Below are 22141 nucleotides of genomic sequence, written 5' to 3'. Positions count from 1 at the left end.
TCAATATGGACCAATAACTGCCTTATCCTTTTAAAGACAACCAAGTAATGGGGGCATACACTGTGTGATATTTTCAATCGTTGCACGCAGCTTCAGCTCAAACTGTACGACAAAACCGCAGGGTTTAAAAGTTCAGAGCTTACGATGTATGTTCTCACACTGTGTGGCCCAACGCTCTGATGCAACCTTACGACGGCAAACTGAATTTCAAACATGTTTGATTTTCTCCGGAACTTATGGTTCCTGATCGGGAGGTTGTCGTGAGAGGCTGATCACCCCTGTATACTACATGATGCACGACGCACGATCAGGCTAAAATTCAGCCTGAACGTAAAATGCATAAAATACTCGCACGATTGGAGAATCACCCGAATAGGGAAAAAAAAAATTGCACAGTGTAAGCCCGGCTTTAGGTGAGGGCAAAACTGTGATAATGCAAAACTGTAGTACTGAAGATCCTTATTTTGTAAGAATCCCCTCAGCACCGTGTCTAGGTGATTGCCACAATTCCTGAAATGAACTCATGGATCAGCATTGGCACCCTGGATCATGGTTGTCACTCAAAGAAGCCGTATGAACTCTTTCACTTTTGTAGAACTGCCTGCTAAACCTCTCCTATTTACACTCAAGCAAAACACCCTAATCCTCCATTTGTGTGAAGCCATCCTTGTCTTAAATGTGCCCTTCCGTGCTTCATCTCTCAAAGCCCTTTTGCAAGATGCATCCAGTGACCCTGCTGTTCGATTAAGACCTAGCCCACTGCTTTATCCTAGGACAGGACCCCAGCTGGGCCAAAAAGCACAGGTTAAACAGAAGGATTATGAGAGCTACTCCCATCAAGGGAGTCAAACAGTCAGAGGAGATCAAAGCATTTCCCCCACAGTTACTTACTTTAAGCAGGTGTCCTCTCATATTCAAATGCTGAAACTTTTTCAGACCCTTTAAGTGCAAAGCAGGGACTAGACGGTTGTTATTATTTTTCAACAAAAGTTGTTCTTTTATTTCACACTTAAGTCACTTTCAGTGACACGCTTAAATGAATAACTAACATATTTTATTTGCACGTAAAACAAGAGCAGAGATGCATTTATAATCGGTTAGAAAAACAAAACCCTGTCGCACTTTTAACCCATTGTATTACAAAGGAACTTTTATTGAAAGAGATTCATCTTCATTCTGCCATAACAGCTTTTTAACCAACAAAATAGGGTTAATTACTTTAATGAAAGCACCAAGTAAAAAATAATATGCTTTCTCACTACTACAAAAGTACCATAGCAGTGTAGAAATAGCATTTATTTAACAAAAAAATAATATTTTTTTTACATGTAATAAAAAGAAAACTACGGTGATAAAGACATAAAACAAACACTTGGGCTTTTCGTAGAGATGAGAAAAGTGATATAAGATATTAGCTGATTGCTAAGACCATTTCTGTGCATGTATACCCAATATACAGAACATATCTCTACATTAAAGGTATTTTCGACTTATTTAAAAACAAAAAAACAAAAAAAAAATTGTTTAGAGCAAGTTGATGATAAAAGGCCTGATACGTTTAAAATGCTTTGGATCATTGGTACAGTATAATACGTGTGTGTGCTCTAAGTAAGTGAACACAGACTGTGGTATGAAGGTTTAGGCAGTAAGACAGCTAAACATAAAACGTCTAAATATTATTGTGAGCAGGGATGAAAAAACAAACAAACAAGGGATGTAAGACTGATGAAAAAACATAAATTAAGGGTGATTGAAAGGCCTTTCCAATGATCAAATATCCATAAACGGATTTCAACTGCTGCTATTATGGCATCTGAAGCCCAGCTGGCCTTGAATCCAGCAGGTCGGCTGTAGTTCAGCTGAGGGTCTCGTGATCCGTGGGGTGGGGGAAGAGTCTTGGCTCAAAAGGGAGGAGCTGGGACCAAAGGGGCCTGGTAGGGCAAAGGAATGACGGATGAGTCTAAGGGTGAATGCCAAAACCATAAATCTAACCTCGACCTGACCCCGAGTTCCAATAATGTTTATTTACATTTTCACATTGCGTCCACCTCTAAAACGTCTATGTTTAGACATTTTAAAGCAGCATGACACAACCATCAATCTTGATACCAGGCTCTCACGGAAAGCAGATGCAAGAAAGACCAGTCTATTCAATACTGACCTAAAAAAACATCCCCTATACCCTTCACTCTTTAAGGAACATCTAAAGGATAAGTTAATAATTGTGGTATTCCTAAAGGAATTTCTATACCCAGTAGCCACCTTTGCATCCCACCTACTGGGCTTTGAGTTTCCTTTAAGGTCTTAAGAGTCTTTTGAACTACTTTAAGACTTACATGCTACTCCCAGACTTATCTACAAGTCTTTTTGCATTGATTTAAGCATTTATTCTTAATGGTAGTTTTTTGTTTTATATACAAACTAGACAAATGACAGCTTTTTTTGCTTTTTTTGCTTTATTTGCCAGAAAGTTTGATGGAAATCTTGTCCATTTAAACTTTCTCTTCATATCATTTCAATTCAAAAATCAACTGATGTTTTTCTTTTCTCATCACTCCTCCAAAGAATAATTGCTGGCAGGTAAGAAGAAAAAAACTCCATGAAAGCAAAAGCAGGAGCAACAGCTCAGTTTTTATACCAAAAAGCTACACACACAAAAGAGCTCACAAGGTTTTAACTCCTTCCCTCTGTTTGCAAAAAAGCCAAACAAATAACTAAAGGCAGCATCCTGCCGTTTCACTTTTCTGCAGCTCCCGTGCACTGCTCTTTTTGATGTGGGTGCCTGTTGAGAAACCTTGTTTGGACAGCCATGGGGTGGAGCTGGCAGGCTTATAAGTCTGCCACAGAACACAGGCACATACAGGGCAGCCCACAGGGGTCCTCTCATCAGCAGAGGGAGGGGATTCTGCCACCGTAGCGGGTGAGAAAGGCACAGTATTATTACACCCCATCAAGGAAACTCCAGCTGACAATAAATCCCTGAGTGCTTTACAGTGCAGACAGTGAGCATGGAAGAGTGCCACTGAGCGAAAAAAGAGGAGGGAATGGAGACACAGGGACAAGGGGAGGGAAGAGGGAAGGAGGCCCATCCCTCAAAAGGTCATAAAGCCTTCGGGCTGTCATTAAGGGGTAGGGCCATGGCTAAAGACGGTGTTTGGAAATTAGTTTTCAAACAAAACAGAATAAAACAATTGAAGACAGTTTTCCATGTTTGTTATTTTCCTTTCGAGGTTGAAGAGGTCTGATTTTATGACAATAACAGCATTTCACAAGCTTTCTGTTATGGATTCTTCCTGGCAACCATTACTCGAAAAGCGTACTGTCAAAAAAAAAAAAAAATCTGCCAAGAGCTAAAGCAAGAGTACACATCTTAAATAATCGCTGATTATTCTGGGCTCGTTCTGCGGCAGAGACAGTGCTGTATGGCCTTGTGTGAGAAAACAGGGAACATGCCTAAGTTATTACTGCAGGAAGGCAATCTGTCAAAGCCAGGCTGTTCTGGCATAGCCAATACCACTGGTGAGATCAGAGAGTCAGATTCTGCTTGCAATTACTGCTAAAGGACCTTGGATGCAGGCAGCCTGTTATCAATTATTTCCCTGGCCCTAGACACTTGGAGCTGTCAGAGTCCTACTGTCTTCTGTTTTGTAACAGTGGGCCCTCGGAGACTCAGAGGAAGCTTAGCCTCTCTCCGTCAGCAAGGGGAGATAGTTTGTGTCATTAAGTGGTGCTATTATAGATTCACACATTCTTCAGAGTGTGTTTTTCTCTTGCTTTTGCTGTTCTTTTTTCACTACCCAATCTGTTATTGTACTACACCATGGCATATCTGCCTCTATATGTTTCTCACTTCCCCCATGATGAGTGGATTAAAACTAAAACGAGACGGCAGACTGCAAAGAGAAGTGTTCTGGCTGACAGCTCTGACCTGTGTATTTATGGTGAGGCTCTCAGCTCTAATATTCAGCCCAAGTACTTTATGTTCACCATATACCAAGAGTCTAACTGAATGGTGTTTAGTTAAAAACACTTAGACACAGATTGTGTTTTTTAGGATAGATTTCCAAATCTAAATATGTGTCTCAATCATCTGTTATCAATTACTCACAATTGTAATAATGAAGTAATTTAGCAAATCCCTAATGTCTTAAAACGATATGTACATTTGCTCTTTTGTGTCACTTATCTAACTAAATTTTGCTGCACATCTTTCTTTCCTTGTGGACTAAAAGATAGATGAGAATAGATTAATGGTTTTTCCACAGCATGACATTACTTTGGCCCACTCATCCTTGAGCTGTCCCCTAGGGCGAGCCCCCGGTTCATCCAGGGAGGGGAATTTGGCACCTAATGACAGTTTTCTTCCAGCATCCCCTGCCAAGTTTCAGGACCTTATCACAGAAAATTACATTCTTATGGTAAGCAAATGTGCACTAAAGCAATACCTTGGTTGCATGAACTGTCAAATCAAAGGGGAAGGTGTCATTTGAAAAATGTGTTTCACTGACAAAAACATTGCACATTTCTGTCACCAGGTTTTCTCCAAGTTGGGAGAGTTCAAAGGGTATTTAAAGGTTGTTTTCATGAAAGTTCATCAAGGTCAGCTGTCAGGTATTAGCTCCTGGATACATATGACCTTAAAACAAAAAACAAAAAAAAAATATATATATATATATATATATATATATATATATATATATATATATATATATATATATATATATATATATATATATGCATATAAACTCAAAAACCTTTTCCTCCTCAATTATTGAACAAATAATTATGAGCACAACAACACATATATATTCGTTTAAATCTAAAACTGCCTGAATGAATTGTGTGATTGCAGTATTTTTCTAACCTTTAGTTTTTGAAGTCTTTAAAATTCCACAATTGCATGTAATCTTTTGTTTGTCTACCTAATTATTTTATCTAGAGAATTTGTAAACATCCAGTTTGAGCAGCCCTTTTATCAAACCATTTTTATTTTTAAGTATTTTTGTCAGTATTTCTATTTTTATTTGATTAAAACCATATTTAGTTAGAGCTAGTCTTAGTTAATTTGTTGTCCATCACTGCATTTGATAACAAAGTCAAATAAAGGCATCCCCACCACGTAGCCCTCCACCCTTCCTTCATGAACATCTCTTTGTTACATTACATTAGACTTAGTTCTCACACATCTTCTCATGTTTTTTCTATTATGCTAGAACTTAATCCCTTACCCTTACCAATGCTATTTCTATGATGAAAATATTCCATGCAGACAAAAAAATCATATTTCTTAATTAATTCTGCTAATCGTCTTTAGCTAGTTCTTTGTTTTCATAGATCCCAACTGCTGCGTGGAAAATGACATGCACAAGTTTTAAGCCCCGTTTTGTTCATATCCCGGTTTTCAATAAGAATCTAGACCAAATGCATGTCTAAAGCCAACCCAAACAAAACTTTTAAAAAACTTAACTGTGTTAGAAGTGTGTCAATTGTTTTATATATTATAATAAAGAGACAATGCAAATAGTTCAATATTGCATTAGATGGGTAAGTTACTTAGTTTTTACAGATTAATGTAAATGAAATTGTAACCCACTTCGTCTGACCAAAGTGTTCAGCAACTTCAGGTATTAGAGCTCAGCAGTTAAAAAGCTGAATCAGGTTTTTCTCTAACATATTCAAACAACTCTTTAGTCAGTTTCATAATCTGTTTGAAAGAAGTTGGCAAACCCCACTGACAACTCCAACAATTGGTGTCGACAAACCTATGAAAAGATTGTCAGTCAGAAGTAAGTAGCTATTGAAATTATTCAGAGGAATTTTGATAAACAAACATTGAACAGTTGAGAGGATTCAATTTCACCTTCCTGATTGATACTAGATATCTGTTTTCATAGGCAAATTAAACTTTTGCCTAACCCACTCAATATCTTTTATCTCCCTATTCTTTAGTGGGTTTAGTCATGCACGGAAAAGGTGCTTGGAACTTTCCAAATACACTTAGAGGGATTGGAGAGGAACTCACTCTGTCAGAACCTTTTGTGAAAGGTTTAGAGCTTAAACCCATTGCTCTATACATCAGTGACCTCTTTTCTCCTTTAATTCCAGAGTTTCTTCAAACATCAAACTCTGGATTATCTTTTGATTTCCCTTTAGGTGAAAAGAGTTCTTAAGTCCACAGCTGTGGGGTCTCACAGACAAAAAGGGGAGGAGGGGAAACTGTTAAGTCACCAAATTTATCATGACTGGGTTACCTCTCCTGTCCGAGCCTTTCTTCTTCCACGTGCTAATTGGTCCTATCTTCCACACTCTTTAAAACCTGCATCAGTTAACATCTCCTCATCCACCAAGGAACATACTCCTCCCTAAAGCTCTCTTTTAAAAGACAAAACAAACTCTCTATTTCTTCTTGTTGCTGTACCCCATTCCACTACCCTTGTCCGTGGCTGGAGAGGTTGACCCTCTCCAGGAGGAAGGAAGGTCTGTCAAATCAAGTCATAAGCCTATTAGCATGCCAATCCGAAATAAAGCTTAGTATATGGTGAAACATATTTGTCACTACTGATGGTGCAATTAGATGTATTGTCTTCCCTGGTAAAAAAAAAATGTGCTTTATTGTATTTCAAGTATATTCATATTTCCTATAGTTTACTGAAAATGTACTTAGACAAATTGTACTTTTTGTAAATATATAAAAAGTATACTAACATTACGCTTTCATGCTAATACTTTTAACACACTTTAACATAATTACACTATGTTACACTTTATAGAAATATATTATTAAAAAAGTATACTTTAAGTGAAAGTTATGTGTAATTTCTAAAGTGTACTTATTTTAAATTTGTTTTTACATATATTTTTGCTATATTTTAAATTGTATGCTCAAAGTTGTCATTGTAACGTACATTGAAAGCATATTTTAAAAGTACACATTTTAATATCGACACTGTAATATTAAGTTTGAGTGCATTTTAAGTTACATTTGAATCTAATTATGAAGTGAAGTTATATACGCTTGTACTTCAGGTAATTCTTTTGGAAAGTGTTCAATAGTATAACTACAAAAATGCACTTAAACCCTATTATGCAATTTTGTGCTGTGTGTAAAGTACACAGATAGCAATTATTGCAGTTGTTATGTAATGTTTAATAAGTTTTGAAAAAGAAATACATCTTACACACAAAACCACATTGAACAAAACACTAAATGTTCACTTCAAAAGTACAGGTGCACAAAAATGTGTGTTCTGCTGAAAAGCAAGTGGTTTAAAGCTGGTGCAGTGCTACATTATGATCTAACAAATAGCATAACCCACATTGCAACAGAAAAGTTAATACTGGCCAAATGCAAAAGAAATAAACTTAACACATTACAATTGTCTCAAGTGTTCAAAAAAGAACATTTCATTAGTATTGTTTAATGGATCAAAGCAGGGCTACTGCAAACAAGACCAATTGGTGAGTGCACATATTTAAAAGTCGCTGACAGCACTTCATGCATATAGGAGTGATATGTGGAGGTTGTTTGGCCTTGATGTCTGTAAAGTAGTAGCTCCCCAAGAATTTTAGTCTTGGGGAGTTTTTGGTTCAGTACTGATATCAGAATTCCCATAGACTTTGAATGCACCACACCTGCACAGCAGTTAGTCACGGCTCCTCCCTGCTCAGAGCTAGCGTGCTTTTCTTTTAAGGCCTTGGTCTGCATGGAGAGAGGTAACTTTCAAAACATTCCCATTTGGTTTTGAAATCTTAAGATATCTGTATAAAACGCGATTTTGATTATTATATTTGTATTGTAGAAACAGGAGATGTAATCGGTTGAGCAGGAAGATTTGCTGTATTATTGTGTTGAAGAATATCCTGGTGAGTTCACATGAACCTGTGAATGAAATATATATATTTTTTGAGATGTAAAACCAGTCAGGATATAATGTTTTGTAATATATGTAATTTTACTAGCTCTTTTGATTTATTGAATGCATTAGCACAGTGAGAAGGAGGCTAACACACCCCCCATGTGCTCTTCTAAAAAAGAAAATGCACTTTCAAGCTAGCTACATCTTGTGTGATGTTGCTGTAAAACCCCCACAAGGGGTTAACGTAAAATTAACCCTTCATAGGTGTCCTGGATTGTTTTTTCCAGATACAAGTATTGACTACTGACCATAATGATTTCTTAGACAGTGAACCACATGTAAATTGATAATTTTACTTTATATTTTTGTCTGTATAAATGTGGTAAAAACCAATTTATATTATGGTGATTACATGATTTATTTTCCAATTGAAGTAATTGCTCTGCACATTTGTGTGCAGGCTGTTTTTTTTTTTACATAGTTGCAGAATCTGCTGTTACAGCTGAGCAGTTCATTGTATGGACTGGACTAGACTCCACCAGAGATGTTGATGCAGGATGTTCCCAATTTGAATGCCATCCGGTTCCCTGGAGGGTGGTAGGAAAAACAAGGAAACTTAAGGATTTTTCTTCCCTTTCTTTCTGCGGATTCATAATTTTTTTCTTTTCTGAGATCTCTGACAATTTTTGTTGTTACTTTGTTTAATTTTTTTGATCAGATCTGATAAAACCACTTGATGCATCAGATTTATTTAAATTCAACTGAAATGGACAATTTTTTTTTCTGGTGCACTTATGGACCCTGGTATATCATACTGATACAATTTGTCAGACTTTTCTGATGTACTGCTCAAAAATACTATGAATTTACAGTATCTCTCTGTTTGGTTAACAGACGCTGTTCTTCTGGAGTTTCCGTAGACAAGTGTCTCTGATGTGCGCACGGCCATCAGACGAAAATGTAACAATGAGCAGTTCAGCCAAAAAAAGGAAAATAATGTGTGGTGGGCGTGTTTTTGTATGGTGGGAGGGTTTAGGGGTGCAATAATAAGGAATGTTGTTTTTCATTGTTCAGTATTCCTCTGCGTTCTTTAAAGTTTATTTGTAATGTTTAGGTCTGCTGCCTGAAATTGACATATTTCTACAAAGTGTACTAAAGTACCAATATTTGAAAATGTGTTGTAAGTTTTATAATGAAAATGGTTAACGTCGATATGTAAATGTTTATACATTCTGAGATAGTACAAGTTATATTATTTGTAATGTACTATAATTTGGACATGTTTCAAATACATTAAAGTATATTTTTTCATCTGCACGGAAGTATATCCACAAGTCTTTCAGCATTTAGTATACTGTTAATACATTTGCAAGAATGTGCAAGGTAGAAAGTAGTATAGCAATGTAATGATAAAGTATATTTACTATTAACTGCAAAGTATGCTTTTTTAGTAATTGGAATAAGCCAACAGTATAATTAAGCATATTATTACCACAGTAAGAGTATATTAAAAGTATAAAGCTTATATATTTTTAAGACACTAACAAATCATTTTTAATGTAGTTATAATACAACCATAGTGCACTTTAATTTGACTAATTAAGCATATATTAGTACATATAAACTCATATACTTAAAGTATACAAAATATACTTTAAGTTGTTCCACTTTAGCACATCAAAGTACACTAAATACACTTCAAGTTGAGCTTGTCCACAATTTAATTACAATTAAAATATATTTAGTACAAAATTAGTTGTTCCAAAATAGCATCCTTCAAGTTAACTAATCATAAACACACTTAAAGTATAGTAATGATTAGTGTGCCTTCAAGTACACAAAAGTATGCTAAATTTTAGTACACTTAGCACATTTATTTTTCAGCAGGGTTTTTAAGTTACATAATAACATTTTTAGATTTGGCTTTGTTGTCTGCGTATAAAATTTGACATCTCCAAAAATGTGTCAATGTCATTCAATCATCTGAATTGATGTGCTACAACAGAGACATCTAAAACATGCATGGCAGTGGTATTGGAGTAGCAGGTTTCAGAACTACTGTCTTAAAGTAAGCACATAGCTACTTACTTATGGAGATGGGATCAGTTGAAAGGCATGCAGTACAATAACTTCTACATTCTGCCCTCGGTGTACTGGGACTGCTTTGTAGCTTTCTACAGCTGGATTTCTACCCACACCCCCACCAGACCAAATTCTCCATAGTTTACAGCTAATAGCATTTTAAAATTAAGAAAATAATGTTAAAATAAATCCATTTATTTGAAAGCAGAGGATATAAAGGATGTTTACCGGGTTCTACAAAGACGATAAAATGAACTGGAGCAGGGTTATATTAACCTGACAACAGCCAGATGCATGTCTCACTCCGCCTAGCTCCACTCACATACATCTGGGAACCCGCCATAGGAATTGCCTTTACTGAAGGCTGGGCCTTATCAAAACTCCTTGCATATGATTGGATAAGCCACTTGTCTGTCATCTTTATTGACGTGCTATTTCAACCACTCACACCGAAGCTAACCCGTGACGCTGTGAGAGGAGGAGCCATTTGGTAGATCAAGCTCTTGCCAAATCCGGTCGGGAGAAGGGCGAAAACATCGTTTCCACCAACAAAAGCCTTCAAAGCCGTTCTTTGATGTTCTTTTAATTAAACAATATCAGATAGATTGGACAACACAGAAGAAATAGCAGCATCAATGCTAACGCTTGCTTCCTCAATGCGAGCCGCCATTGTTGTTGGATTCTCACGGTCGCTTCTCCACTTCAGGACACACCCACCCATCGTCCTGATTGGACAGACCATAAATTCGGTTGGGGAAATCACTTTCAATGAGCGGGTTCCCAGATGTATGTGAGTGGAGCTGGGCGGAGCGAGACATGCATCTGGCTGTTGTCAGGTTAGGGTTATATAGGGCTGGGTATTGTTCAAAAATTTTCGGTACCGGTACCAATACCGATACCTTCACTTCGATACCGGTTCCTGAACGATACTTTTTTCGATACCAGTTTTATAATATCAATTCGAAGAAAAAGAAAATTACTCAACATAAAAAAGTACAAATCTTGAGTTTTATTTTAAGCTCTGATTTTTCCATTTACATTTTTCCTCTTACATAAAAAAAAAAAAAAATCAGTGTCTAATATTCACTGTAACATTGTGAGGACCTTTTTACTTAGCAGTTTTACTTTAGAAAAATTACCATGTCTGACAAACAAGCCCGTTGAATGGGATCCTATTGACAGCGCACCGCTGGTATGGGGGGGTCTGAGCGGCTCCGACAGAAAGAATATTGAAGGCAGGATGAACTGACTGCACTGATTAAGTTTTCAGGTGGATTTTCCCACTTACAAACATAATAAAACTACTTTATTCCCACTGATCACAGCAAATATAGCTGCAAGGCAAATAAAGGATAGAGTAGCTCCGCCCAACGCGCATCAGAGCCACTTTTGCACCGCGCAGCCGGAGCAGCAAAGCTTCTTCAGCCGCGCGTCAGAAGCTGGTACAAGCAGCAAAAAAGGAAGCAGCAGACGTGATTTTGCTTCTCCTGCTGCGTCCAGTTTGAAATTGCAGCATTATTACATTATTACAGCATTACTCCGCTCTGGCTTTGCTCTGCCCACGGGCTGCTGAGAGGAGGATGGTCGCGCTGGTTGCGGTCCGCTCTTCTTGCAGTCAAACACCGAGCAACTTTCTGCTCTTAAATTGCTTACGTCTACTCTACACTATTAGCATCAGTCTTAATAAAGTGAAGCCGCACTTTTGACCTGGGGGGCATTTTAAAGGAGTTCCGCAACGCTCACAACCAGTTCACAACAGATACACATCAACCCTGGCTGTAGGCGGGACCACCTGTGTATTTTTCCTGGATGACGCAATCACGTTAAGTGTTACAGCCAATCACCGAAACTTGGTACCGAAAGACTAGGCATGTTTCGATACTCGGTAGAACCGAAGCATTTCGGTCGGTACCATAAAAGACCCGAAGTTCGGTACCCAGCCCTAGGGTTATATGATAACAGCATAACTTTGAAAAGTCCTCTACTACACAAGGACAGAGGTCTGAGTCTGCAAGCTAGAATTAGAGTATCTAAGGAGAATGTGTGGCAACCAAAAAAAACCTATGATATATTTTCAGATAAGTAATAATCAGGGGCGGTGCTGGCCATTTGGGGGCCCTAAGCACAAATACTATGCGGTGCCTACCACCTTCGAAATAAACAATAATAGCTGATTTGTACATTTGTTTCTCTTGTTTTCCAAATATCTTCTAGACAGAAACATTTTAAAAACAGCTACAATGAATAGAAGTATAACTTAAATGTTTAAAAAACATTAACAAAATTTGCATGAACAATGTTGAATATGTTCCACAGAAGATCATTGTGCTTTACTTATGAGAAGTAACAATTGTTTCCCAATCTCTATTACTGACAAGCATTGATGAGTATGTTTCCTATTGTTAACAATGTAGTCCTCTGTTGTTTTAGACTATTTGCTTTAACAATGAACACATGGTGTGTTAAACTTTAAAGCACAACAATCTGAAACCAGTCTGTCACTGTTATCTTTTAAGGTAGATAATAACACAACCAGACTTGGTTAGATATGTTCACTTAATAGCAGTGCTTCTATTTAACGTGAGAGTTTGTTGCACCTAAAATTCCCATTAGTACAGCAGTTTCTGAAATGCTCCCCAACCAATTTGACAACAGCATTTTGTAACTTTCAGTCTTAAAGTCAAAATCTTAGACTGGACCAAATTAAAAAGCTCCTCATACATAATAAGAAGTTAAAACAGTGCAGAAAATTAAGGGAAATGTTTCAGTTTTAGCCAAGAAAAAAAACTGCATTCTTTCTACCATACTTTACTTTGCATTATTGTTGTCCTAAGTTCTATTGAGGTTTCAATTAAATTCTAATTCTCTCAGCCATCTTTGTCCATTAGTTTTCTGATGCAAACAGAAATGTCTTTCAAAGTTGGAATTCATTCTTTTAAAAAGAAAAAAAAAAAGAATTCTTTCTCTTGGAGTGCCAAGCTTGGTTTGCACATTAGGGGATCAGAGAACATAGTCAGCATGTGGTTCGCCTGCTACTATCAATCAGACCCCAAATGGCTTCTCTGACACCACTAGTCCTCATTTTGCAGTAAGCCTTATGTGGCCTCCATCTTGAAAAGAGCAGCAGGGGTACGCTGGGAGGAGGAAGGGTGCTAGACATCACCCAGAAGCACTGCCAAACTTCCAACAATAGTCTTCCAAACACATCATCTGGAGAGGTGCTGCTGTAGATGTAGTCCAGGTGGGTTCTGGCTGTAAGTGAGTGACTAAGTTCTCTTTTCAGTGCCGTGTGTTTAAAATTTCTGACACACATTCACCCCTACCCTACCAAACCCTCATGTATGACGTTGCCTCTCTCTCCTACTTTCTCCCCCTCTTCAAGCTCCTCTCCAATTCTTTACTGCTCTCTCGTTTCTTCCCCCTCACCCCCCACTCCTGCCATGTGCAGAGGCCGGAGTCAAATTTACAACAACTGTCAAAGTCAGGGATGACAGATAAATTAATCTTCTCTTCATGAGTTTACATCCTAGGCATCTGGGCTGCTGATCTGGCCCCTAACAAGCACAGGGTCTCAGTGAGCTGTCTTTTAAAGCTGATGTTTTCATGGCCAGAGATGAATTACCCTGTCATGAGAATCTATTTATACAGCAGTTAGAGGGTGGGGCTCTGGATGCAGGATAGCGTGATTTCATGGGTTAAGGTCCCCTTGAAGCATCTGTTAAATCTGGTTTTGTCAGACACATGTCAGCACCAGGTCAGTTTTAAAGATTACTGTTTTTTTTTTTTGATTTTCCTTACTGAGACTTATCTTCTTTTTGGTCATAAAGCAGATTATCAGACATTTGCTGTTTTCTTGCTGGCTTGATCCTTAAGCATCTGTCAGTTATCAAATGTAAAGCAAAAATCATACTTGATTTTTTATTTTGAAACTATAGTTCTGTAAACTAGAACAGTTAAAATAAAATCTATATTCGTAAAAAACTAATGGAACAATCATCTAACACCAACAAACCCAAAGGCTGTAAAAACTGTCATGTGTCACATAAAAGGTAAAATAAGCCCAGATTTTTGCCTTTTTAATGCAAAATGTTTCTAATTCTCAAATTCTGATTCAGAGCAGTAATATGGTGTTCCTTTGACTAAAACTATAGAAAAAAATACAATGAACTAGATGAAAATGCCAAAATGCTGTCATATCGAGCTAGGCTATGACTTTAAACCCATACTATAGCATAAATCAGATCCCTTTTGTGGTATGAATTTAAGGATGCATTTATCATAGAAAGCAAAGATTCAGAATTCATTTTGCAGAAAAAGTAGAAATAATCAAACCCTGCATGTTGGTAGAATGGTAGAAGCGTGAATCTCTACATCACGCCAAATTGTTTCAAGCACCTACTACATATACCGTGCAACCTTACTAGCAATCTAATGGATTTCTTAAAAAAAACAACAACAAAAAAACAACTCAAATGAAATATAAATTCTAAGTCTATAAGTGATAAGGCAAACAAGTGAAACAAAATCCACATCACTGGTAATAACTTTATCGTTACCAATATTGCAAAATCTAAGTTGGTATAAAAAACAGCCTATACATACTTTTAATTTTGTACGATTTTTTTAGCTCTGACTAGAGTAAATAAATTCAAGTAATATTACTGTGACTGTTTTGTATGACCAAACCATTTATTTTTTAGTACCCCTAGCCCATTATTGTTTTCACATTTTTCGAAATTTCAACTACAAAGTTAATGTATTTCCTTCTTTATATTAACACAAAGTATCACAAAAAGAATTTTTTTATGATATGTGATTACAGTTGGCACTCAAACTGCAAACTGTTCCATCTTATTACTTATCATTATAATTTTTTTGTTTGTTTTGCTTTTTCTGTTGTTCTCATTTGCTGTTTTTTTTATATCTGTAGTAAGCAGGACGTTGTAATTGGTCAGAAAAACTTTGTACGCAACCAGAGTAAGCTACTGACAGATACATTTGAAAAATTCTATAACTAGACTATGCTCCTTTAACAAAAAATATTTCATTATCTACAATCATATATTATGGTTTTAATTTACTACTAAATAATATTAAATAATAATAAATACTCGGGGCAAAAAAACAATTCCATGCAATGATAAAAGACATCAGGATTGAAATGTCAGCAAGTGTCAATCATTTTTGCTCAACATTCTCTATTGGCGCCACGCCACTATAATGGTCTGACATGAAAGAAGCTACAAACACAGAACCCGCACCTAAAAGTGCTGATGACTTTTCTGTTCCAGTCTCTCTGCCTCGACTACGCTCACATTCATCTTAAAATGGATTGCTCTGTCACCTGGACTAACACTTTACTGAGAGCAGCCATCAATACATTTTGTCAAAAACTGCAGGTTGTGCCAGACATGTCATCAATCACCATTTACATAAAACAAAGAGTCTTATTTGACTACCAGACAGAGGCAGTCCTGCACTGACTTTGTTTGTAAAGTCCAAAGAGATGCTGACTGCACTATAAAGGCCTGCATATGTGTCAAGAAGGTAATACCAACTTCAATCAATCAGATACAACTTTTTGATCTATTCAAGATTCCCACCAAATAGCCTAAAAGAACCTGAACTTCACCTCAGAACAGGTTATAAAGATTGCTTCACCTGCAAAACTACAAACAGCTGTACCTTGTCAAACCCAAAGATTCAAACAGAAGGGCTTTAAAGACAAAATGCATCTATAACTCACAATGGTTTGGACTGAACTGTGTCACGTCAACTGTGTCTGGGCGAGTTCATAAGTCAAGAGATTGAGCAGCATCCTGTCTTCCACCTCCATTCCCAGCAGACATAAATGGGCCAGCTTTGATAAAACACACTCCCACGACTGGCTCATCCATTCAACACTTCTGACATCCAGAGGAAAGCAAGATTTTATCATTTATTTAACGGAGGAAATATGGTAATCATCCTTGTAACTGTTCCCACTTCGAACCATATTTTCCAGATAAATACAGTAAACAGGCCAAAGAAATCTCACATAATCTATTTACCAGATGTGCATTATTGTTTCAGAAATAATGGAATGTATGAGCACTTATAACTGATTCACAAGAAACTAATGAGATTTCTTTTTTTTTCTTTTGCCTCACCTAAAATTTAACAAAAGGTGTGCACATGAATTACCCTGTGAACGTGCATGGACACATACGCACAAGCACATATAAAAGATTCAATTTGGAAACCATCATTGGAGCGCAGAGGAGAACTGGAAAGTCATATTGCTATAATGCTCAGATTATCAATCATCCTGACGTTTTATTGGCTTTATCACTGTACATACCACTAAAACGATGTCTGGCCCAGATTGTCAGGGGGGCAAACATTAAACATGGCCAGGATTAAAATGCAGATCCTAAACACCTTTCCATCTGCCGCTGAAATTGCGCGAGACTCAGAAACTGACTTTGGATGTGCTGTCAGAAGAGACATCGAATCAACACCACGCTGGGGTGACAAATAGATAGATAGTGTCACTGGCAGGAAATGCAGAGACTTCCCTCCATTTATTAATGCACTAAAAGAGTGATAACAAATAGGAAGAAGAAACATCTATTAATCTCTCTACACACTCCTAATCAGACATCCAAAGCAAACTCCTTTACACCAAGATAGCATACAACCAACCTACAGCTGATAGTACAAAACATAAATCCTACAGTTCTGCTATATAAAGTAATATTGGTGGCAAGGAGTAATAAAATAAAGCAAATATCCATATTTCTTAAAATCTTGACAGTAAAACAGTTGTTAATGAATATTCAAAGATTAGAACTGCCTCTAGGCTGATTAAAAGACCTATAAATAAGGATAACAAAAATTCTCTTATGTCTAATAACCTTTTATAATGTTCAGGATGAGCAAATGAGAAACCTTAAAACATAAAAAAAAAGTTTGTGCTTTGTCGTTGCAACTAATCCCAAAACTTGTCTTTGTATTTCTATAGCTTCAAGCTGTGGGCTTCTTGCACAGGAACAAAAAGTGACTAATACCCCCAATATAAATAAATAAATAAAATATAAAGAAAGGTTGAAACTTAAATAGAGCAGGCCAATGTGGACAACTAAAATATAAATAAAGTATTTGTTTCTGTATTCAACTGTGTTGATAAAAATGATGGTACAGTTTTGAATGAAATTTATGTGATTATAATTAATAGAACTGCTGAATCAAGTTTACTCCAGCTGGTTTTAATCTCCATCTTTCAATCTTCTATAAATGTTTAATCAATTGTGGTCTTACTTACTGCACAATATGCCTCATAAATTGTCTTCTTTATCTGAAAACAGAGAGCAGCGCTGACATTTGCAAACTTAGGCTCCTGTTGCTCTTAGGCACAACATAGACTCACACTCTAAATAACTCAGGGTTTGACTTGAACTCAAGATCTGACACTTTACTTTAAAAGAATGTTTATCATAGATCAGTTGACTAAATATACACTCACCGGCCACTTTATTAGGTACCCCATGCTAGTAACGGGTTGGACCCCCTTTTGCCTTCAGAACTGCCTCAATTCTTCGTGGCATAGATTCAACAAGGTGCTGGAAGGATTCCTCAGGGAGTTTGGTCCATATTGACATGATGGCATCACACAGTTGCCACAGATTTGTCGGCTGCACATCCATGATGCGAATCTCCCATTCCACCACATCCCAAAGATGCTCTATTGGATTGAGATCTGGTGACTGTGGAGGCCATTTGAGTACAGTGAACTCATTGTCATGTTCAAGAAACCAGTCTGAGATGATTCCAGCTTTATGACATGGCGCATTATCCTGCTGAAAGTAGCTAGTAGTAGTTGGGTATATTGTGGTCATAAAGGGATGGACATGGTCAGCAACAATACTCAGGTAGGCTGTGGCGTTGCAACGATGCTCAATTGGTACCAAGGGGCCCAAAGAGTGCCAAGAAAATATTCCCCACACCATGACACCACCACCAGCCTGAACCGTTGATACAAGGCAGGATGGATCCATGCTTTCATATTGTAGACGCCAAATTCTGACCCTTCCATCCGAATGTCGCAGCAGAAATCGAGACTCATCAGACCAGGCAACGTTTTTCCAATCTTCTATTGTCCAATTTCGATGAGCTTGTGCAAATTGTAGCCTCAGTTTCCTGTTCTTAGCTGAAAGGAGTGGCACCCGGTGTGGTCTTCTGCTGCTGTAGCCCATCTGCCTCAAAGTTCCACGTACTGTGCGTTCAGAGATGCTCTTCTGCCCACCTTGGTTGTAACGGGTGGTTATTTGAGTCACAGTTGCCCTTCTATCAGCTCGAACCAGTCTGGCCATTCTCCTCTGACCTCTGGCATCAACAAGGCATTTCCGCCCACAGAACTGCCGCTCACTGGATGCTTTTTCTTTTTCGGACCATTCTCTGTAAACCCTAGAGATGGTTGTGCGTGAAAATCCCAGTAGATCAGCAGTTTCTGAAATACTCAGACCAGCCCTTCTGGCACCAACAATCATGCAATGTTCAAAGTCACTCAAATCACCTTTCTTCCCCATGCTGATGCTCAGTTTGAACTGCAGGAGATTGTCTTGACCATGTCTACATGCCTAAATGCACTGAGTTGCCGCAATGTGATTGGATGCTTAGAAATTAAGTGTTAACGAGCAGTTGGACAGGTGTAACTAATAAAGTGGCCGGTGAGTGTACATGTAGTCCTTTGTGACTTTCCAGTGCACAAACTGTCATGGGAACACGTTATGGGTTCTATGTAATATTTCTGAACAGTGCTACCATCTGGCAGCATTTACAGTTTGTAAGCAACAGACTGCAGCTGAGACAGAGCTGCACATACTGTATTGTTTAAAGGAGCATTTTAGGTATTATTTGTCATAATCTGTTCATGTTTGTTTTACTATCTACATACTGACCATGGAAATGTCGAGCTTAACTCTGTATTAAGAGACTGTGTCATTTTTTAACAAATTACGCTTAAGTTAGCATCAAAAGCCTTCCCTTTTGGTGGCAAGCCAACATTATTAAAATCGTACTTCCAACTACAAAGCTGCTAAAATCCGTAAGACTAATCAATAGATTCAATTCAGGGCTTATCAACAATGACCTCACCATGAAAACAGCATTTAATGTGTTGAATCTTAATTCATTCTAATGAGGACGTTTTAGCCTAAAACTTTTTAAGACAGGAAAATTTTTTAATTTACTATCACAATTATTCAAATATATGTTGAAAGTTTATTTACTAAGCTATGGGATCATTATTTGAATAATTAACCCACAGAAATACAGTTTTATAGCCAGACTAGCTTTTTTTTTAATTAATTTTAATCAGACACCGGATATTTGACTCAGTCTTACCCCTCAAGTACCTGAACCTTGACCAACACTGACTTATTTTCATTAAACCAAAGATACAACTAGTTTGATCTTGCTTGCTGTGCATATCTTTTAAACAATCAAACGCCTGCTGATGTAACTATACCTTCTTAAATGTCTTTTTAATAGTCAGTCTGAGGGATCAGGTGTAAACACAAATGTTACATTTCAATAAACATTGCAAGGTATCACATTTATCATTTACAATTGTTACTTTTCCCCATTTATTTATAATAATGCATTAATGTTATAATACATGTATCTATGTCGAACATGGTTAGCATAACAAACTTGATCAGTTTGCTTGGAGATCAGCATTATTTAAGCATGTGATATTATAAAGGGTTAGCCTAGCTAATAAACATGAAAGATAACTGATTAATGTTTTTACTGGGCTTTAGATACAAAGTGGGACTAATGGTCAAAGCCATTCACTGGTCTCATGACACGACTAACTTTTCTTCTTTTATTTTATTTTTTTGGTAGTGGCATCCTCCTCACCAAGCTGTTCAGTTAGTAAAGCTTTCACTTTATGACTTTATTAGAGCTCTGCATAAAGAATAAAGACAAACATATAAACAACCTTTCATCAAAATGAAAAAAACTACAACAGTTAATGTCGGAGTAAACAGAACACTGGGTAAGAACACTGGCAAGAGGGAATTTATATTTTTTTTAACAAAATAAAAATCCTTGTTTGTTTAGACAACCTGAATAAATGTCTGTAATCAATTAAAAATGTTAAATATTATAGTCCAGGTTTAACTTTGTGAATCAACTGAATTGTATATGACCATTTCAAGGTAAGGTATTTCTAATGATGAAAAATAAAACATGTCAGTTTTTTTTGTTGTTGTTTTTTTTTAAGCCATTCCACTAATACAATGGCGGGTCCACGCACCCCCAAATTTGAAAGGATAGCTGATAAATAGATTATTTTCCAGTTAAATTTGAACAAATATATATATTTCTTTTTTACTATGAGAAAAGGAAACAATAAAACACCTCTTTGATTTAGTACCAGTAGAAGGCTATAATGCTAACTTGAGTGTCATTAGCAACTGATGTTTATTCGCTGCATTCTCCTGCTTGCAAATCTTTTGTTTGCAATTCATCATTCTGTAAGTTTATGTTATAATTTTCACAAAATGTTGCCATAAAGCCCTTTCTTTTTCTTTTCATAATCCAACAAAATCTATTGTGTCCATATTTTAGAAAAAAAAAAAAACTATGAGACATTTCTCACAACAAAATAAGGTTCTCAAGTTTTGATACTTGTCAAGATTAAAGCACTCACCGTCATATTAGACTTTGTCTGCCCGATGAAGTCACACGCTGATGGCAAAATGATGGCACATAGCTAGACAGACGAGAAACATTCTGCTGTTCTAATGTTGCCAGATTTCGTTTCATCTCTGGCTATCAATGACCACAATTTGGTAGAAACCTTTGAGGTAATTAATCATGTTAACTTTCTAAGCTGACTGCCTTTGGATAAATGGAAATTAAGATCTATGTGAACTCTACAAGCAAACAGAGAAATCCTCCTGTACAGGTCTTTGAAGGCTGTAACAAAAAGCTGGAGACAGCAAGGTTCATCTCATTAATATCCCAACAGAAGAAATGAATACATTGACTGAGCTGAACATTTTTTGTTCTTCTATAAAGAGAGACATGGAAGACCTTGAAATGAAGCTCTGCACATTACGAAAGCCATTATCTTCAGCTGCCAGTCTCGATGACAGAGAGAGAAAGCTGGTAAGCCTAAACTAATAGGCAGAATGAGAGGTGCAAAAAAGTAGGGGACTGGGTCAGATCATCTCTCACTCTCTATCCTCCAATTACTGACAGACAGTTGAGAATATGAAATGAGACCAAGGATTGAGAAATATTCATATCTTTTCTGGATGTATTAAGCCCTGACAGGGCAAAAGAAAATGAATAGTGGTTTCAATTTCTGCCATGTATCAAATCTGACAAGATATTAAACTGATCTCAAATCACAGACTGTCCGTATCATTGCCAAGACAAAATAGGATGTTCTCATTTTGGGCCATAAGATAAGATTTATTACTAAAAAGACACAAATTGACATTCTCAAAATGACTGCTCCAATCCCTGCCTTTCATCAAATTATGAAGCAAACAGTGGGGCCTGATGTTTACAGAGACTCAACTGGCAATTCTCAGACATCATAGCAGGAAAATATCAAGCTTGATACAGTTCAGACTGGGTCAATCACAAGACATATCCTATAGAACTAAACCAAGACACACATTAATATATCATATTTTTTGAAATTGCTGGAGGCTCACTTTATGTGTAAAAAATGGCTATTTTTAAATATCTTATCTGTTATAACTTTTACCATCAGTATAAATTCATTATGAGCGACGCATGCTACATAGAGCAGCTAATTTCCACATCCTTCTATACATTTATTGAGCTTTAGCTAAAATAAATCAGGAAAAAAAAAGGAAAAAACAAAAACACACAATCACTCCTCTTGAGAAATACAATCCTCTTTTTATCGCTTCCGGATATTCTTTTCAATTCTGGCCACCTCAAGCATCCAACACTGGCTGTACCACTTCAAAAAACACATCTCATAAAAAAATCAGGAGGCCTGTCTGACATGTGTCCCCGTGCCCTGATGGCATGCCTACACCAAAGAACTATATTGATTTTCTGTAACATGGGGTCGGATTAGCCCTCTACAGGGATTAGCTGCCTGTGCAAGGCCTCAGGGTTCGCTATAAAACTAATAATTAATTTAAACAGCCGGGCCTGTGGAAGGATAC

General features: G+C 37.1%; 1 protein-coding gene and 1 long non-coding RNA gene across 2 annotated transcripts in view; one reads left to right on the top strand and one right to left on the bottom strand.

Annotated features, from left to right (window-relative positions):
- The window catches only part of lrmda (leucine rich melanocyte differentiation associated), a 312728-nt gene that overhangs the window by 273546 nt on the left and 17041 nt on the right, over positions 1-22141 (bottom strand). The window lies entirely within an intron of this gene.
- Positions 7186-8844, top strand: LOC119788584. The gene is made up of 4 exons (XR_005281491.1): positions 7186-7713; positions 7800-7863; positions 8317-8453; positions 8751-8844. It is a non-coding gene; the product is annotated as an uncharacterized LOC119788584 (long non-coding RNA).

Source organism: Cyprinodon tularosa, unplaced genomic scaffold (genome assembly GCF_016077235.1).
Source record: "Cyprinodon tularosa strain WSP-4 unplaced genomic scaffold, ASM1607723v1 ctg32, whole genome shotgun sequence".
Lineage (NCBI taxonomy): Eukaryota > Metazoa > Chordata > Actinopteri > Cyprinodontiformes > Cyprinodontidae > Cyprinodon > Cyprinodon tularosa.
This window is presented reverse-complemented; position numbering and strand designations above follow the sequence as displayed.